This window comes from Chrysochloris asiatica, unplaced genomic scaffold (genome assembly GCF_000296735.1).
Source record: "Chrysochloris asiatica unplaced genomic scaffold, ChrAsi1.0 scaffold00180, whole genome shotgun sequence".
Taxonomy (NCBI): domain Eukaryota; kingdom Metazoa; phylum Chordata; class Mammalia; order Afrosoricida; family Chrysochloridae; genus Chrysochloris; species Chrysochloris asiatica.
This window is the reverse complement of record NW_006408698.1, coordinates 6,192,122-6,205,396: the sequence shown is the minus strand read 5'-3', so window position 1 is coordinate 6,205,396 and position 13,275 is coordinate 6,192,122. Positions and strand designations below refer to the sequence as shown.

General features: G+C 38.0%; 1 pseudogene; it reads right to left on the bottom strand.

Moving 5' to 3' along the window:
• Positions 1-455: 455 nt before the first annotated feature.
• Positions 456-1,286, bottom strand: LOC102836896 (annotated as a pseudogene).
• Positions 1,287-13,275: the final 11,989 nt, after the last annotated feature.

The following is a 13,275-nucleotide window of genomic DNA, read 5'->3' as shown; positions in this document are numbered from 1 at the left end:
TTTGGAAGTTAAATTAACGTAGCTTCTATGTAATGCTTAACAAAGCAACATTATTACTTATGTGACTAAATAGAAGAGTGAAATGAGTTAGCTATGACATTTAACTGGTTACATGATTTTAATTATTCTTTTGATAATAAGAGATTTATGATTTCTATTCAAGAAACTGAAGCCCAAGCCCACTATGGAATTTGCAGATGAATTAGAACTTTGTCTCTTGCCTTCCGCAGTTCTAAGGAAACAAATGGAAATGGTTCTATCATCTTATAAAAATCTACCATTTATCAAAAGAATTCAAAAGGTAAACTGATAAGCACTTGAAAGAAGAAAGTGAAAACAAAACAAAACAAAAAAGACAGGCTCACACTATACGTATTTGTAAGCTAGAGCAAGAGAAGAAGCCAGGAGTGATAACAAGGAGAGAGAAGGCCAAAAGCCCAGTCCAGGAGAACCCATTATTTGTTCTTGGCTGTCAGGGGTTTCCGGCTGATCTTTTTTGATTTGTCATTATTCTTCTTTGGCGGTTCTGGGTTTGCTTGCATGTGTCTGCCATAGAGGTATTTGTATGTCTCAGAACGGATATATTCAAAAACATTGGACACGCCAAGCTGGAATTGGTCGGCAATTGGAGTAACCCAGGGATTGTTCTCCACTTTGAATATTTGCTTCTGACCAGTTAAATCCAAGTTTCCTAGTTCTGGGGGCAGAACCATCAGGCTGTTTCCTTGAATGTGAAGCTCCTTACGCTGAGTAAGCTCCCCAATTTCCTTAGGCAGTGAGATCAGGTCATTATCCCTAAGGCTGAGTATCTGCAACTTTGTGAGCTTCCCAATATCTGGCGGCAGGACTTCAAAATCGTTGTCACTTAGATAGAGTGCACGCAAGGTGGTAAGGTAAAAGTTTCCTGGAAGAGAATTTTCATTCAAGTTGGTGTAAGTCAAGTCAAGGACTTCAAGGGCTGGTAGAGAGCCAAATCCTCGAGGCAAAGTGTTCACCCTATTCATGCCAAGGTTTAGGTGTTTGAGTTTTTGGAGGCTGCTGATCTGTGTGGGCAGCTCCTCAATCTGGTTATTTAAAAAGTTAAGCACTTTCAAATTCTTCAGTTCAGCTATATTTGGTGACACAGTTGTTAGCTTGTTGTGACTGAGCACCAGCTGAGTAGTACGGGATAAAGAGAACAGGCCGTTGACATCCAGCATGTTGGAGATGCCCCCGTCACTCATGTCTACTTCCAGCTGATTCTTCTCCCAGCTCTCCTCCACCAACTTTTTCAGTGACTTAGACATGGCTGCGGAAGACAGCCCCTAACAGGCTGGGAAGTCAGGGACGACAGGCTTCGGCAGGGCACACTCCAGTAGCAAGAGATGCATTCGCTCAGTGCAAAATTCAAGGCATAATTTGAAGAGGGGAAATAATACTAAAATGCTTGACTATCTTATGAATATTGATTTCCCTTGCCTACTATTGCAAAATAGACACTTGAGTGGGATAGAAAGGAATGTTGGGAAACATGATTAGAGAAAACTTGTAAGCCTATAACGGATTGGAATACATAAAAGGGGTTCTAGAACTTGCCCAGTGAAATAGGCCTCTTGCAAAGCCTTTGCAGAGTATAGGACCCTAGGTGGAATCCTGAGTCCCATCTAGAACCTTATGAGGTGGGACATTCCCACTAGCAAGGACAAGCAGACCAGCCTGGAACAGCTAGAGTGACAGAAGATACATCTTCAAAGAAAGATCATCAGGAAAAAACAAAAAAAAAAAAATGTCAGCATGACTGGCTACTACAAGAAAAAGCAAACTGTTTGCCAGGAAGCCATCAAGGTAAGCAATCAAGTTTCTTCAGGACAAACTCCCCTCTAAGACTGAAACTCAAAGGGAACACATGAACAGGCATGTAAGCTTGCTGGAGACTACATTGGTTTACTGGTAAGTGGAAGAGGGGGAAAAGCAGCAATGAAGAAATGAGCTGAATTCAACCACAGTCCATTGACTTCCTTTGACCTGGAGATGAGAGAGAGAAGAGGAAGGGCTGGTTGGTCCAAAGTGTGGTGAGACCTGGGGACACTCAAGCCCATGGACAAGGACATAGCCACAGAGAGCTAAAGCTGAGAGTGAAGCATCCAGCTGATATGAAGTGAGGGGAGATGCACAAGAACACCCAAACTTGCAGACAGTACCCATTTGACCTAGCCTCAATGGCTTGATAATCAGAATTCGACTAGAGGAAGATTATTTTTAAAAAAAATTTTTATAAAGGAAACAAGGATAAATTGCTACAATTTGATGAACTTGACCTATACTCATGGATGTAGTAACTCTAAATACCAACAGAGAGGGAAGGAGTCTTCACATCAAGTATCAATGCTATCTCCTCTGTACATAGGGTAGATGGGACGGGCAACTAAGACATTGGCTACCTAAAATGAGTGGGCAATAAAGGCACAAAGTGACTGGCTTACAAGGTTTCAAGAGGGAGTTTAGTTTAAGAGTGTGGAGGGTGGCAGAGAAAGAGTCCCCACTGAATAGTTTTCATCTTGTTTAGATGGGTCTGGTGAAAAGAGAGGGGGATAAGATATGATTCAATAGTGAATAATTGTTATCATGACTGCAACTGTCACAACTGTAAAGGTAGAAGTTTTGTAACAAAAACAAGGGAGTGGTTAATCTTACAGTCCAGAAACAGAGGACCCGAGGACCATCAAGGGAGAAGAGCACAAGCAGAATGCAGGGCCTTATCCAGAGAAGCAGCAATGCCAGAGATGGAGGCAGAGATGGGGTCATGGAGAGGGTATTCTAGATTCCTGGGAAGAGAGAGACTAAGAGCTGGTGGTCAGGAGGCAGACTTGCAGAATATGCCCTTTAGAGGTGTAAATTATTATATATGCCTGAGTGTTTTTTGGTTTTGTTTTTAAAAGGCTAAAGTGAATAGAGAGAAATACTGTTAACTGATGGTACATGGAGGAGATTATAATCATTGTAATGAAACAAGGTGTATGATTTGTTGAATGTAAAACTGATGATCTGCCCTGTAAACTTTCACTCGAGCCACAATAAAAACCTTAAAGAAAAAAAAAAAGATGTATAGCCTCAGAAACCCCATACTGGTTTGTTGTGAGTTGGAACTGACTTTGTAGCACTTAACAACAAAAATATAGCAAACTACCATGTTGTTGTTAGGTGCCACTGAGTTGATACTGACTCATCGCACCAAATACATGACAGAACAAAACACAGAGTTTATGGACTGGAATGTATTTTCTTTATATGGATCTTGTGCAAAGAAATTAATATTAGTTTTAAGTAAAAGGTGAGTTTTCCTGAAAATAAAACAAAAACAGTAAAAAAAAAAAAAAAAATTTGTAGGTCAATGGAACAGAATCAAGAATCCAGAAATTAACCTGTCCACATATAGCCAACTGATCTTTGACAAAGAACCAAAGTAAATTGAATGGGGAGGAAATACTCTCTTCAACATATGGTGCTGGCAGGCAGAACTGGAAATAGCTATGCAAAAGACTGAAGCAAGACCTTTATCTTACACCATATACAAAAACCAACTCATCATGGATTAAAGACCTAAATGTGGAGCCCAGAATCAGAAAAGTCATCAATGAAAAAATAGGGACACACGCACAGATATTTAAAAGTTTGAAAGAGGATGTTTATACATGAGTGTTTGCCTTTCATGCAATCATAACTATGAATATGCAAGCAAAATGATGAAAACTTCCTAGATAGTATCAAATATCTTAAGGCAATGAGTTGATGATCCTGGTAACTCAGGACCATAGACTCAGGGGACACCGTGGTCAGTTGGCATAACATAGTCCACAAAGATAATGTTGTATATCCTGCTTGGGTGAGTAGCATCTAAGGTGTTGTCTAAGGTGCAGCTAGTGGTCTTTTCATGTGCAGAAGAAATAAGAGTGATAAGAATTGAAAACATTCAGAATCAATTAGTCCAAATGGACTAATAGAACATGTGAACATCAGTCTCCATGATCTGAGATCAGAAGAACTGGACAGTGCCTATCTACCACTGCCAACTGCCCTGAAAGGGATCACATTAGAGGATCCTGGATAGAGTAGAAGAAAATGTGGAACAAAATTCAAAATTATTTAATTTTTTAAAAAAGAAGAAGACCAGGTTTACTGGTCTGGAAAGGAACGCACACTCGTGACCCAATATTCAGCCAAGGGGGTGTACAACACTGGCAAGGTATGCTCACCATGGAATGATCAATCATTCTTAATCAAAAGGGCAACACTTTCCCAAGTACAAAGTTGAGAAGGAATAAGACGGTGGGTGGAATGTAAATAGAAACCACAGGGAGAAAGCAGGATAACTGTTGTTGGATGGAGGGGATTGCAACCATTGAGATGAAACAAAGTGTGTGATTTGTTGAATGTAAAGCTGATGTTCCTGTCTATAAACTTTCACTCAATTCACAATAAAAAAAAAACAAAAACTTTAAAATAAATAACAACAATAAAATCTGGATTGTGTTGATTTTCTTGTTTTCTAGACAATGGGAGTAAAAATGTCATGCAAGTGGAGTCAACGGATTTTCTTCTATGCTAGGGAACTTTTTTCTTGCCATTTTCCTATTGTTGCTAGTTTATTTATTACATAGCTGGAGTTCTGGTGTAGCACTGAAGGATAAGCATGGGATTGTAAGGTTGGTTTGAAATGCAAGGTCGGTGGTTCAAACTCACTAGTCGCTCCTCAGAAACCCTATATAGAGTCGCTATGAGTCAGGACCTACTAGACAGCACTTAACAACAACAACATAAATTAATGTTCTGGTGTGGCGCTGTATGATAAGCACTGGACCGCAAGGTTGGTTTGAATTGCAAGTTCGATGGTTCAAACTCACCAGTCACTCCTTGGAAACCCTATACAGAGTTGCTATGAGTCGGAACCAAATCAGAGACACTTAACAACAACAATATGTTCTCTGGCTCTTTTCCTCTAAGGAATTTTATATGGTCTCACGTTGTTAGGCAATCTTATATAAAGATAGTCTTTTGATAACTAATGAAAAACTGTCTTATTACAGACGTGAAACAATACCAAAATGGCCAAGAAAAGGTCATTATCAGGAAACGGATTGTTTTTGGTTTAGTTTGCAGTAATGAGGACAGGACCTTAGTGGGTGAGCCTAAATTATGCTGTTTTGCTATTCAGAAGCAGTGGGGTTGAGACTGATCCACAGGAATTGTACATTCGTAAATAGAAGTAGGTTAAAGTAATTAATCCTATGTCTTGCAGCTCCGACATTTTCTCCCTTAAGAGAAATTACCTAAGGTCCAAGGTGGCTAACAGCAAGGTGCAGTGATAAAGTAGTTGAGTTCTCTCTGATTTGAGACCTGTTATTTGTTTCAATGTATGTTATTCTGTGCAGCATGTGCATTTTAAACCAAAGAGCAAATGTAAACTTGGTATAACTTCATATCCTTCCCTGTCACTGATATTGAAAATGCTTTTAAAAACATAAAGTCACATTTTAAAAGCAACTGTTGAAGCAGCACTTAGATACCATCCTTGGTGGTTGGAGCTAGAAGAGAAACTTCAGTAAAATAAGTGGGTGATTTCTCTTAACCTTTCTTATACTTCTAGTTTCATGTCTAATAAAACAGAAGCATGAGAAAGAATTTCTGCCCATTCCTTTTTTATTATTATTATTGTTTTGCTTTGTTTTCTGGGGTAATTTTGAAGCAGTTTTTTAAAATTACAATATTATTTGTGGTGCTGGTGATGGCTGTGTGCTACTGAGTTGGTTCCGACTCATAAAAACCCTGTATAGGGTTTTGGAGGCTATATACCTTTATAGGAGGAGAAAGCCTTATCTTTCTCCTGAGGAGTGGACTGGTAGATTCGAACTACTGACCTTGCATTTAGCAGCCCAGCTAGTAAGCCGTTATGCTACCAGGGTTCCTTGCAATGTTATTTAGGATTCTGGAAAAATAATTGCATTTAGGAGTCTTACTCCTATCATGTTAATCCTAGAACTAAATGTTTCATCCATTCATACTATGGAAAACATTGAAACAACCTTTGTGATTTCCTTCACCAAGCAAAAAAAAAAAAAGATGGACCCATAATTGAATGCTTTGCTAGTACAAAAGTATGCATATTCCTTTGCAACAAATGTAGAGTGCTTATTAGGTGCCAGATAAGTGCCAGGTGTCATAGATAAGTTAACTCATTTAGTACTTACAAAATATTCAGACATATGAACTAACACATCCTCATTTTAAATATGAGGCAACTAAGGCTCAAAGAGGTTAAGTGATTTCCCCCAGTAAGTGGTGGAACTATCCCAACATGGTCCCAAAGCCCATGGACTATAGAGTCCTATGTGGTCATCCATTCCCAGTCTACAGCTTCCCCTGTATACAGGTGTATACAACATGCTTCTAAGGCACATACGTAGACATATGCCAGCCTGTGGGCATTAGCACTAAAACTCCTGGTCTACCATTGATTAGCAAGAGCCCCAGGCAGGTGTGGAAGAGCAGAGCTGAAGTACACAGTAACTGGGAAACACTTACAGATTCACTCACTGGCTCAGCAACAGATTGGAAACCCAGGGGTTTTTAGTTCTCCTCAAAGCTTTGTTTGAGCACAGATGTGACCTTGATCTCACTACTGAACCATGCTGGCCTCGGTTTTCTCATCTGTGACTTAGAAATGGAGATGTGGAACACCGAAACAATCCCAGGTGACAGGCAATTTCAAGAAAGTACACTCTCATCCGTGGGGTACAACAATACATAGTTCGGTATTAAGTATAAGTCTATACAGCACATTGACACAAGATCTGTGAATGTTTTTCCCTTTAGAAGAAAAACTTTACTAAGATTCCCCTCATCTAACAAATGTCAACATTTGATGTATATGACTATATAGAGCACTGGAGAAATGGGAAGGTCTATCATTTTCAGGGGTAAATTTTTTTAAATGTTCTGTTTCCAAACTTAGTCAAACTAACATAGTTTTAATAAATATGGAACTAATAAAATAATCTTATTTGAGTTTATTAATTGTTAAGCCTATTTTTTATAATGATTAATGATGAATCATTTTATTAAGCATGGGTGATTCATCAACAGAACAGCATGCCTTTAAAACAGGTGTTCTGGGAATTTGCAAGCTCCCCAATACAAAGTTGTTATTCTCTGTAATTTAGGAATTTCCAAGTCACCTGCAAATAGGAATAGAGACAAGAAAAGTATAGGTATCTACTCTTAGCTCCTCATATTACTTCCTTCTTCGTAGGCTCTTAAGAACTTCAGCTATAACAAAATGTAAACTATAACTAGAGTCCAATTTCAAAAGAGGTCTAGTGGTATTATCTAAAAAAGATTGGGTAGCTTTTATACCAGTATTTTTCTCTCAAGTGTTTTCTCACTGCTGTGTTATCTTTAAAGGATTAAAAAGAGAGAAAGAGTGAGTAGCAAAAGTGTGTCTTCTCCAGAGCTCAGACATTTCTAAAATTTAGACTTCTTCCCTGGAATTATTCTTTAGAAGGAAAGTTATAAACTTTATTTTAGATAGAAGATATAGGGTGACATGACAAAGACATTGAAGGGGAAAAAGTCCTTAACTGCCTGCTGGATTCCACCCCTCTGAGCTCATAAAAATCATCAAGTAATAGAAAGAAAATGATCGTGACTGTATAAATATAATCCTAATATAAATGGCCAAAAATGAAGAAACATTTAAATAAATAATGATACATCTATATGATAGAATATACTATAGCCATTATAATGAATGCTATAGAATAATTTTTAACAACAGAGAAAATGCTTATAATAAAATGAATAAAAATAGCAGAGTACAAAATTATAGTAAAATAATGAGCTCATATTATATATAACAAGGAAAAAAAAAATACATGTTAATGTTTAGCAGTGAATATTCCTGAATGGTGGTTTTTAATTTGCTCTTTATAATACTGTTTATTTTTCAAATGTCCATGATGAAGATATATTTGCTTTACCATTAGAAATGATTCTAAAAATAGAAACTAAAAACATGATTCTTTTCATAGAAAAGCATATTTAATGACTGTGATAGTTAAGGTTTTGTGTCATCTTCTCTGAGCCAGGATTCTCAGTGGTTTTGCAGTTGAACTGTAGATCTCCTATGATGAGATCTAATATAATGCAATCAACTCTATGATGAGGTCTGCTTTTTGCAACCAATCAAATGAAAGGAAGTTTACTAAGGGGTGTGGCCAGCTTCCAATATATTGGACACTCGGGCAATGATTGCTTGTTCTCTACTGTCTAGATCTTGCATCTTGCTTGTCCTCCAACCTCTGGTTCTTTGGACTTGAGTCAGTAGCCTGCTCTATTACCCACAAATCCTGATAGTTGTCATCAGCCTGCCTTTATACCTGCCAGGCCTGCCTGCCTGCCTGCCTGCCATCTGACCTGGCAATCATAGTTCATCATCACTGTGACTACATGAGTCAGAAGCCTCCAATTTGATATCTAACCCACAGACGAGGGGCTGACCACCTCAACAACTGTTTGAGTCATTTCCTTGATACAAATCTCTCTTTAAGTATGCATATAGACACGTTACTTGTTTTGCTTCCTAGAAAATGTAGCCTAAGACAATGACTCATTTTAATTTTTTTTTTTTTTTAGTGTTCATAGATACAAAGCAAATATTACTTTGACATAAGGCAAAGAGTAACAGAATTTTCCATTTTATACTCTCTTTCTCTGTCAAGGTATGTGACCTTTATACTTGAGAGTTCTGTAAATCTAAGCTTGAGATCTTCCATTTCACAGCACTCTTAGCTTTCCTATGCAAAAACAATTCACTATACAAAGCCCTAGTGTGACACTGAAGGATAAGCACGGGGAACCCTATACGGGGTTGCTATGAGTCAAAACTGACTCAACACATTGTCAAATGATAACATTTGTATTACAGCCATTTATGTGTTCATTTGTTTATCCACTCAATATACTTTTCTAGATGGATACATGCTGCTATACATTGAATTGTGTCTCCATAAATGATATTTTTAAGTCCTAATCCCTGTACCCGTAAATGACCCTGTTTGGAAAAATTATTTTTTTCTGTTTTTATGCTAATGTAGTCATTTTAGAGTATAATGGGACCTAAACGCAATCCTTTCTAAATGGTGTCTTATAACGCAGATTACAGACATATACATACATACAGAGGGAGATATGCTGTTAGGAGAGTGTACAGGAGGAAATTAATGGTGAAAAGATCAGCGGAGGGACTTCCAGTTTGGCAGCGGCAGAGCAGAGTCAGGTAGAACAGGCTCCAGGGGGGAGGGGCAGAACAGCACCAGAGTTCTGGATCTAGCATAAAGGTCAGGGCATCAGTTTCCTGCAACCGTCAGGGGGAAAATCATGTTATAAAGGAAAATATTGTGATTTAGAAATTGGCCAAGACACGGGACACCCTCTGTGGTCATCCCGCCCAGGCGGAGGTCAGAAGGCAGGACTACAGCCACACCAGCACAGGGAACCGGCACTAAAAGTGACATTGGCAAAAGGAGGTATGGGGGAATTCTAAACATTTTTCCTCCTCTTCCCTGTCGCACCTTCTTTGCCCAGCCCGGATGTCTACAGGCAGGTGGGTGCGCACCCCAAAAAAAGTCCAGCGTTGAGACCACAGCTTTCCCACGGCACAGAGAGATAGAGCCCCATTGGTCCAAGGGCAAATTCTTTGGTTGCCGCTTTTTATTTTTGCCTGTGGGTCCCAGCCTTAAAGTTAACTTGTGTAGGACCCTTTATTCCTGCCTATCCAGCAAGAAAAAAAGTAGGTTTGGCCTGACAGACAAATCATATGAACACTCTGTAAAACCCTAACATAAAAAGATGCAACTATTTCAAGAATTACGCTGTGCACATGCAGATACCTAACTGACCTTCAGAGACAAAAATAGTAAGCAATCTTTCTCCCATTAACTTCTCAATATCTATCTGTGCACCTCTATGTTGGTGAGTAGAGGAAGGGCCTGAGTGAGTGGACACCCCCACCCACTACTAGAGGCTTCTACAGTTCACACACACTACCTGTGTAGCAAGGTGACTGGCCAGTCAGCCACAGTTTTATTTTTGTTTCAAAGTGGTGGTTTTTGTCTCTGCTTTTATATTGCTTCTGCTTTTGGACCTTTTGATTACACATTTTTCCTGGAGGTGGGAGCCTTTTCTCCCTATATTACTCAAGAAGTGTCAGCAATTGTGGCCACATAGCCAAGCTACAAGCATACCCCATAATATTCCACCATTGAGACAAGAGCCAATAACAGCTTCTAAGCATTACAAGCTAAAAGGAAAGCATATCTCCTTATTATATCCATCAGGAGACACCCAGTATGCTTAATAACACAGCAACAAACATCCATTTAAGCATTAAAAACCCACATAACTACTGGAAATGAGGAACAAAAAACAACAAAAGATATCAAAGTATGTCCAAAAACAGAAAAGAGTAGCTGAGACAAATGAGTTGGAAACACACAAATGCTTTAAACAAGAAGAAGAGCAGGTTTTGGATTTGCCTGAGAAGAAATTCAGAAGAATCATATGGAAACAAATTCAAATGCTCTGAAAAGGGATGGAGAAAAACAAGGAAGAAGTCAGGAAGTACTACAAGAGCAATCAAACAAGATTGATACAGCACTGGAAACAATTCAAAACCTACAAAAAGAGATCCAGATGATTAATAATAAAATATCAGAAATGGACAATACACTGAAAGGGGAAAGGAGCAGAATTGAAGAGATGGAAGCCAGAACCAGCGAGTTGAAAGACAAATCTCTCAATATTGCTAAGATAGAAGAGCAAGCTGGAAAAAGGATAAAAAAATCTGAAGAGAGTCTAAGATTCATGCCAGATAACATGAAGAGGAACAACATAAGAAATATTGGCATTCCGGAACAGGAAGAATCGGAGAACTCCACAGAGGAGATAGTTGAAGAGCTTCTGGAAGAAAATTTCCCTAACATTTTGAAAGAGAAGAAGATAAACATTCAAGAAGCCGAACATACCCAGGAAAGATAGACCCCAAAAGAAAATCACCAAGACATATAATAAGCAAGCTCTCCAAAATCAAAGTCAAGGAGAGAATCCTAAAAGCAGCCAGGGAAAAGAGAAATGTTACTTACAAAGGCAAGTAAATCAGATTAACCTCTGACTAATTAGCAGAAACCATGCAGGCAAGAAGGCAATGGGGAGACATATACAACATCCTAAAAGAAAAAACTGCCAACCAAGAATCATCTATTCAGCAAAACTGTCAATCAAATATGATGGTGCAATCAAAACATTCCAGGATAAACAGAAGCTACGAGATTTTGTCAAAGGCAATACAGCACTTCAAAACATTCTAAAGGGAGTTCTTTGGACTGAAAACCAATAAGAACAGAAAACAACCAGACATTGACAAGCAAGGCAACACCACGTGAAACTCAGACAACAGATATCAGAGTCCAGTTCAGAACAAAATTACAACAATGATTTCAAAGTACCTGGGAAGTCAACCAAAGATCAAAATAATAACAATGTCAAAGAAGTTAAAAATGTAGGAACAGACATCCAGGTGTTGAGGAGGTCAGGTAGGTTACAGGATACAATAAATTGTCTTAAGTGCAGGGAAAAGTTAATACACTATAAGGTAAGCCCAAAGAAAGTTAATACTTTACAACTTACCAAGAAAATGAACTTCCAAGCAGAACAAACAAACATGAAAACTTAGAAGAAACCAATAAGAAATAGCACAAAAAAAAAACAAACTCACCACAAGAAGGCATGGAGAACAAAGCAACGAACAGTGCTACCAAAAAATTAACATAATGGCAACAATTAATTCATACCTATCGATAATTACATTGGATGTCAATAGATTAAATGCACCAGTGAAGAAACAGAGAATGGCAGAATGGGTAAGAAAACAAGACCATTCAATATGCTGCCTGCAAGAGACACACCTTACACACAAAGACAAAAACAGACTAAAAGTTAAAGGATGGAAAAAATATACCAAGCTAATGCAAAAATAAATAAGCAGGAGTGGCAATACTAATCTCCGATAAAGTAAACTTTAAGACAAAAACTAGCATAAGAGATACAGAAGGACATTATTTCATGATCAAAGGATCAATTGAGAAAGAAGACATAACCATAATAAATATCTATGTTCCCAATGAAAGAGCACCAAGATATATGAAGCAAACCTTACTAGAATTGAAGAAAGAAATAGATAAATCTACAATTATAGTGGGAAATTTTAATACGCCTCTTTTTAAAAGAGACAGAACAACCAGAAAGAATCTAGACAAAGTTACAGAGGAACTAAACAACACAATCGACCAACTCGACCTCATAGATGTGTACAGAGCATTCAACCCAACAACAGCACAATATACATTCTTCTCCAATGCGAATGGAACATTCTCCAGAACTGACCATGTGTTAAGTCACAAACCAAGCCTCCATAAATTTACAAACATCAAAATACTACAAAGCATCTTTTCAGACCACAATGCTGTAAAACTGAAATCAACAACAAGAAGACCAAGGAAATAAAGTCGAATACATGGAAACTGAATAACACCCTGCTGTGAAGCAACTGGGTAAAAGAAGAAATTAAACATGAATTCATAAAGTTCCTAAAAACAAACGAGAATGAAAACACAACATACCAAAATCTTTGGGACATGGTGAAAGCAGTGATGAGAGGACAATTGATTGTGATAAATGCACATATCCAAAAAGAGGAAAGAACCAAAATTAACACATTAACACAACATCTCCAACAATTAAAACAGACCAACAGAGGGAACCTACAGTCACCAAAAGAAAAGAAATAATAAAGATAAGAGCAGAAATAAATGAGATGGAAAACTATAGAATCAACAATAACAAGAAGCTGGTTCTTTGAAAAGATTAATAAAATTGACAAACCATTGCCAAAACTAACACAAGAAATGATGGACAAGACACAAATAACTCGCATTAGAAACCACATGAGTGATGTCACAACAGAACCAAACGAAAACAAAAGGATGATAAAAGAATACTATGAAGAATTTTACTCCAACAAATTGGAAAACTTAGAAGAGATGGATACAATTTTAGAAAAACACAACCTACTTAAACTTACACAGAGTGAAGTAGAAAACTTGAACAGACCCATAACAAAAGAAGAAATTGATCAGGTCATCAAAAAACTCCCAACCAAAAGAAGTCCAGGCCCAGATGGCTTCA